Below are 6,390 nucleotides of genomic sequence, written 5' to 3'. Positions count from 1 at the left end.
GACAAATTGTCTTGAAAACAGTAAAATATCTTGCCTGATGTAGACTGTGCTTTACCAAATTTCAGAGTACCTGAAAGCTGGAGCTGCTCAAAATAGCAGTCTTCAGAAGTTTGAGTTTTTTTACCATAGGTTTACTTTGTTCTTATCTTGATTTTGGGAACCCTTAGACTTTCCACACCTCAAAATAATACAAAAAAAACCCCAAATTAAAATTAAGGCAGTTGTCTGGCATGTGCCATTTAATTTAAATGGCTAAGTTTTGGCAACATAAAATAGTGGAAGTACAGTTTCACGCTAGAAACAGTTAAGTAACCTTCCTAGTAGACATTGCCATTCCCACTTTGAGGATAAGGCATTTGTAGCAGTAAAATAATGACCAGTAATCCTTAGTACAGCTATAGGAGTTTGAACCTCAAAGCATTTTCCAGATATCGAGGGCCCTACAATACCACTGTGATCTAGGGAAAAATTATTCCGAGGCTTACACAGTAGGTAATACTGAGACACTGATTTGTTCAGAGTCACTGGAAACTCTTGGCAGATTTGGGAAAAGAAATGAGGTGAAACGTTGGCCCCACTGGCATCAGTGTAAGTTCTGCTGTCGGCTTCAGTAGCGCCAAGATTTCACTTCTGTGAGCTATATAGAGTGTAAGGCAACATACATAATCCATCTTATGTAATATGGAGTTTATTTAAAATCTGTAAAATTCTAGTAACTTATGACTAATACATTAATTAAAGATATTTTGCAAAGTCCTGGCTGTGCTGAAGTCATTAGTGAGGCTCTCATTAACTCTAATAGAAGAAGAAATTCATCTGAGAAATTTATTAAAATCAAAATGGTGCAAACTTAAAATGGAGCAGTTCAATGTGTTGCGCTGAACCGTCTTAGAGTGCTTCGCTTCAAAGAAAGAAACTCCCAGTGCATGTGAAGGAGGAGGCTGGGAGCAGCCAGCGGGTGATGGAGCTGGGCTTTCGACCAGTGTGAGATTCTCACTTGTTCGGCGCTGGAGGCAAGAGACCCATAAAGCCCCCTGAGCCCTTCTGGCGCCGAGCCTGTGAGTGAATGAAGAGACACTTTTATAACCACAAGAGCACTTCTGCTAACCCTCAGCAATAGATTCATAATCCTTCAGTCATTAGAAGGCTGGCATTTTCCAAGCTGACAGACCAATGCATGTATCAGAGGGCAAACATAATGTTCTCAGAAGGATTAGTAGAGGGATTTGTTTTTCAAAGGCTGTGATATAATTTAGGACAGTCGTACATGGGTGAGGGAAGTGTTGCAAATACGAAACCTGAAAGGACACAGAAGACCTGGACAGCAGTGGAATTTCCACTAGTGCTGAAACGATGCACGTGCAAATCAAGAGTGGATACAGCACGAAGCATCCTCACTGCTGTTCACTGAGCTGAGCTGCGCATGGCAGGAAAAGAAAGTTCAAAGCCTCAAACCTAATCCTAAACTGATTAAATCACAATATATTTACTTTCTACAATACTGATGTGGTACAAGTGAAGAACATTGGTTCAATGTATATGTCCTGAGAAAGAAATATCTTCCTGGCTGGGGAATTCACACAGGATATAGACAGGAAGGATATTGTCAGTAAACTAGATGGTAATAAAAAGTGATACCTGGACCCTCTATCCTATATAATTTTTTTATGAGAGTGGCCAGACTCAGGTTGAAACAAATTGTGAGTAAGGAAATCATATTCCTTGCAGTGGCAGCAGAGAAGGACATGGTTCAGTCCTGGTTCTCTTGAGACACAACCCTAATACTTTGAGAGTTTTACGTCCTGACAGGAAGGGTTAAGACGGGCAGGTTCCGATGAGCAGGCTGGTTACACAGCCTTTGGTGGGAGGCCACAGGTGTAGCTACCTGTATGCGTTTTGGAATTTTTCCCTCTTCTTGCAGATGGCTGCCTTGCGGCCAGCCCATGGCCAGCCTGCCGAGGCATGTCTGGAGACAAGCTCAAGCACCGGCCGTCAGACTCGCAGCATCCTAAATGCTATCTGCAGGAGCCCACACGCTGTCTAACGTGCTCTCTGCCCAGCACCTGGGACCATGCTGCACGGGGTTTTGTTTCTCGAGTGCACCATTAAGACAGTTTAGACATACCCAAAATGATTCAATTTACTGTGCGCTGGCTGTATAAAAGAAATATGTGCTGACAAAAGTGTACCCTGTGCATCTTGCTCAGCTGCAGAGGGCCGTCGTCTGACCATGGGCCTCAGGCTCTTTAGGTAAAGAAGGAAATCCAACACTGAACAAGCTGTCCTGCAGGTCGAGGTGGAGCACAAAGTTCTTCACCATTAGCAGACCCTGTAAAGAGAGGAAGACAGTGTATTAGCTCCTGCTCCCTTCTAAGGAGCAAACTGCTTTAAATGGAAGAGTTTAAAAGAAGTGAAGAGCTGGTCAGCACCTCCAAAGCCTCCTCCTTCTGATATTAGCACAGACAGCACAGCTGGGGTGGGTGGAGGAGCAACTGTATGTCAGTGGATGGAGCAGAAGCCATGTTGCCTGTACTCAGGGGTGGCACCAGGGAAATGTGAGCCAACTCAAGGCACACTTTTGGACCCACTGCCTGGAGCAGAGCGGTGCTGCATAGCTCTGTAAGCAGGGTGTAGAGGATGGTGAGCTTACAGGGTCTGGTCCCAGGGTCAGCAGTGGTTGTCCTATGTCCTGCAGCAATTCCTTCCACCTCTCAGCTTTCTCAAGTCGCAAAGCATGAGACTCGTGTTCCCGTACGTGGTGGCATTGCCCACCGAAGGGACCCCAGACTTAAAATAACCAGCTACTCCGTGTCTCACTTTCCACACCTGCAAAATGGAAATGGTGATTCAATTTGAGATCTACTGCTGCAAATTAGTTGGTACGGATGAGGTGTACTATGTATTTAGTGTACTATGGATGCAGAAGGATTCATAGAAATCAAGTTTGAGTGAAATAGCCAATGACTTGAAGTTAGTGTAATGTAATGTATTACTGTATTCTGCCTTATAAAACAGTCAAAGAAAATGCTATTATCTGCCAAGCCAATGCAATTAAAAAACCCCAGCTTCAATATAGTTGCTGTTTGACCACTTCACATACTGCAGGCCAGTATTTTAAGGCCCGAGCCACCAGACTCTTATGAAGTGGGGCTGACTATCTACATTGGTTCTCTTTCAAAGACATTTCAGAAGTGTCACCACAAGTCAGTAATTTTACAAGTGAATGAGAGTCAAATTTCACCTCTACCCTGGGTCCGAGGTTTGCTGATCTGGCATTGAACCAAGGGTTTTTATACACAGGTCACTGAATTTGATCAACAGCTGGTCTTTAAGGGAAGAGATCAAAACATGCACAACACAGTAATCAAGACCAGATGTTTGTCTAAAAGACAAGCTCCAGCTCAAGCAGGAATTAATTAAGCAAAGTCTTACAAGCTGTGTTATAAGGAAAACAGATGAAAAGATCACAACAGCTCCTCTGCTTTTTTATTAAAAAATATAGCAAGCAATTTAAAACAACTGACCACATTTTGTCTACAAATAGTTCAGTGAAATAAAACTTGCTTTTGGGTGCCCCAGTTAACAATTTACTGGTGCAGCCCGCTGGCGGTAAGCTCAGTTTAGGCAGTGTTGGAAAAACGCCCAACCTTTACACTGCATTCACCAGGCAGCAGCTCCCAACCAAACTCTCACTGGTCAGAGGGAAGGCAGAGCCAGGGAGTACGTTGTTTCAGGATCCACAGGACCGCTGGTTCTTGAAGGTGCCTCCCAGAGTGGAGCAAAATTTTTTCTATAGTAGTTGTTCCCATATATGTTGTATCCCCAGGGTGTTGACTCTGCCATGGTGCTTTTTCAACAAGTCAAACACATAAATGCATAAAAAGTCTAGATAGGCAAAATGTTATGCAAAGATTCCTACCAGGGCAAAAGGGCTAGTTTGGAGCCTTACCCTGCGCTTTTAGATGTGCTGTCAGGATGCTGGGCTGTGAAGTCTCACACGTTGGAGTCGCCGTCAGTCCAGGTGGTCACAGCCGTTCGATGTCAATGTATTATAGCAAGTATAGCCCATAAATGGGATACAGCATATCCCATGCATGGGCTGTAGCTCAGATTTGTGAATTGTATTGAATACTTTTGTCTTTTAATTTTGCGGTTTGGGAAGAATGACAAATTATTTAGAACACACACTCTGTACACGAGACCGAAGTGTGACAAGGTTTACTTTGTATGCTGTGGGCTTAAGGAAAATGTTATTCCTATACATGTAAGTATACTGTTGTGTACATCTGCATTTAATATATTTACTGCTTATATTTTTGTCTGTATGTCTCATGAATACAGATGACCTGTATCTTTTCTTAGACAAAGACTGATCATGTTTCTAATTTTTCGATTGCAAATTCTATGCATGAGGTAAAAGGAAGAAAGAAACACGAAACCACAGCCAAAGAAGAGACGAACCTTAACTCCAGCCAAACTCTACATTCCTTGCAGAGGTCTTAGATTGTTACATTTCTAGCAGAAACTAATATGAAATGAATTTGTCAGCAGATACAAGGCAACTGCAAATGGAAAAGTCAGCATGGGAGGGGTTCTTCCCATTCATATCAACTGAGAAAGAGTTTCAACTTTACAAATATATTTTAAGGTGTGACAGGAAAATCTGAGTGAAAAACTTGAAGCAGTTTATCAAAAAACAAACAGCCCAAAGTAAACTTTCCCTCTGTTGATAGCGTACATTTCACTTTCCCAGTATTTGTGTAATTATGAGTAACTCGTTCAACCCCTGATCCTACAGACCAAGATTAAACCCCAGAAGAAGGTTTAATCCATATTAAGAATTAAAGCCATTTCTCTGGCTCATATCTGAATGAGCCCTGTTTGCAGTGAAGCTTCAACCCCATCACCAAACCAACAGATTCATCTTCATCTGAGCCACCAAGTTACAGCACTGCAGATTTTAAAGCAATTCCATTCAACTTCCTTGACGCTGCTGGTACTGAAAGAGCAGAACCACGGATGCAAACCCCGTTTTCCCTGAATGCTTCCAGGCAGAGAGAGAGAGGGCAAGACAGGGAAATAAATGGATCTGTTTCTTTTCTGTTTCTCTTGACCTGATAACATTTTGGATGTTTGGCAAAAGCTTTGTTAACTTAGGGCTGAATATCCCATTTCATAAAAAGTTTGAGGCAAGGAGGCTCCAAACAGATAATTGCAGCTTCAGAGCATCTTTGTGCACTCTGCGCGTTATTGTGGATACAGGTGTTTTCCTGAGCAGCAGTTGGCAAAATGCCCAAGGTAACCCTCCAGTCCCCGATATTAGTCTGAGTTTTCTGCTGTAAGTCTTGCTACAGTTGCTGGAGGTGTTTGGCAGGGTATGGAGTGAAGCCAAAGGCATTGTATTTCCTAGTCGTACTTTTTTTTTCCATAGGAAAATTCGTCTCTGGTGCAGCATCTGCTTCTTAACAAGGCAATGTCCTGTTTTCTTGCCAACACGTCGTGAAACTTCAAGACATTTTAATCATGGGAATAGCTTTTCTACTGCTAGTGACTCATCACTTAGTGCTCAGAACCAAGAGCCTCAGTTCAGCTAAAACACAGTACCCAGCGAAGACAATCTGATAAATAAAATTATGGACATATTTGATTACATGGGGTACATTCAAATCGCACTATATATTCTATACAATATGTTCTTCACCTGCAGCCATGGGGCAGAAAGGAATGGAAAGGGGTGAGGCAGGATAGGAGGGCCATGGGGTTGACCTGCCCAGGTGGAGCTGGGAGGAGTGGGATCCCAGAGAGGGATGCTGCTGGCGGAGCTGGTGCTGGTGCAGCCAATGGTGATTCTGCGGGGGTTAAGAGGGGCTGGCGGCGGCTGGCAGTGCTGGTGGTGCTGGTGCTGCCGCTGCCCGCGGACCCCGCGGCGGCTGCTGACGGCTGCCGGACTACGAGTCCCAGCGTGCCCGGCAGGGCCGGGGCCGCGGTGCGCAGCCGCTGCGCCGGGCACCCACCTGCCGCCGGCGGCGCCGGGCTCGGGGCGCGGAGGGGCGCGCAGGCGACGGGCAGCGCTGGGCTCGGGCGCGGAGGGGCGCGCAGGCGGCGAGGGCCGGCCCCACGGCGGGGTAAGGCGGCGGACAGGGGAAGGGGCCGGGATCGGGGCCGGGCGGAGCGCTGGGGCATCGCCCGCCCGATCCCGGGCGGGCGGCGGCTCCGCGGGGCTCCGCGCACTGCGGTGCGGAGGGATGCGGTGCGGAGGGATGCGGTGCGGGGCGCGGCGGGGAGGCGGCGGCGGCCGAGCATCCTCGGCGCGGAGCGCGGGGCGCCGGCTGGCTCCGACCCCACCCCGGCGGCCGGGCTGGAAAGCCGCTGGAAAGCCGCTGGAAACCG

This window comes from Tauraco erythrolophus, chromosome 14, assembly GCF_009769465.1.
Source record: "Tauraco erythrolophus isolate bTauEry1 chromosome 14, bTauEry1.pri, whole genome shotgun sequence".
Taxonomy (NCBI): domain Eukaryota; kingdom Metazoa; phylum Chordata; class Aves; order Musophagiformes; family Musophagidae; genus Tauraco; species Tauraco erythrolophus.
The sequence above is the reverse complement of the archived record's forward strand: the minus strand, read 5'-3'. Positions refer to the sequence as shown.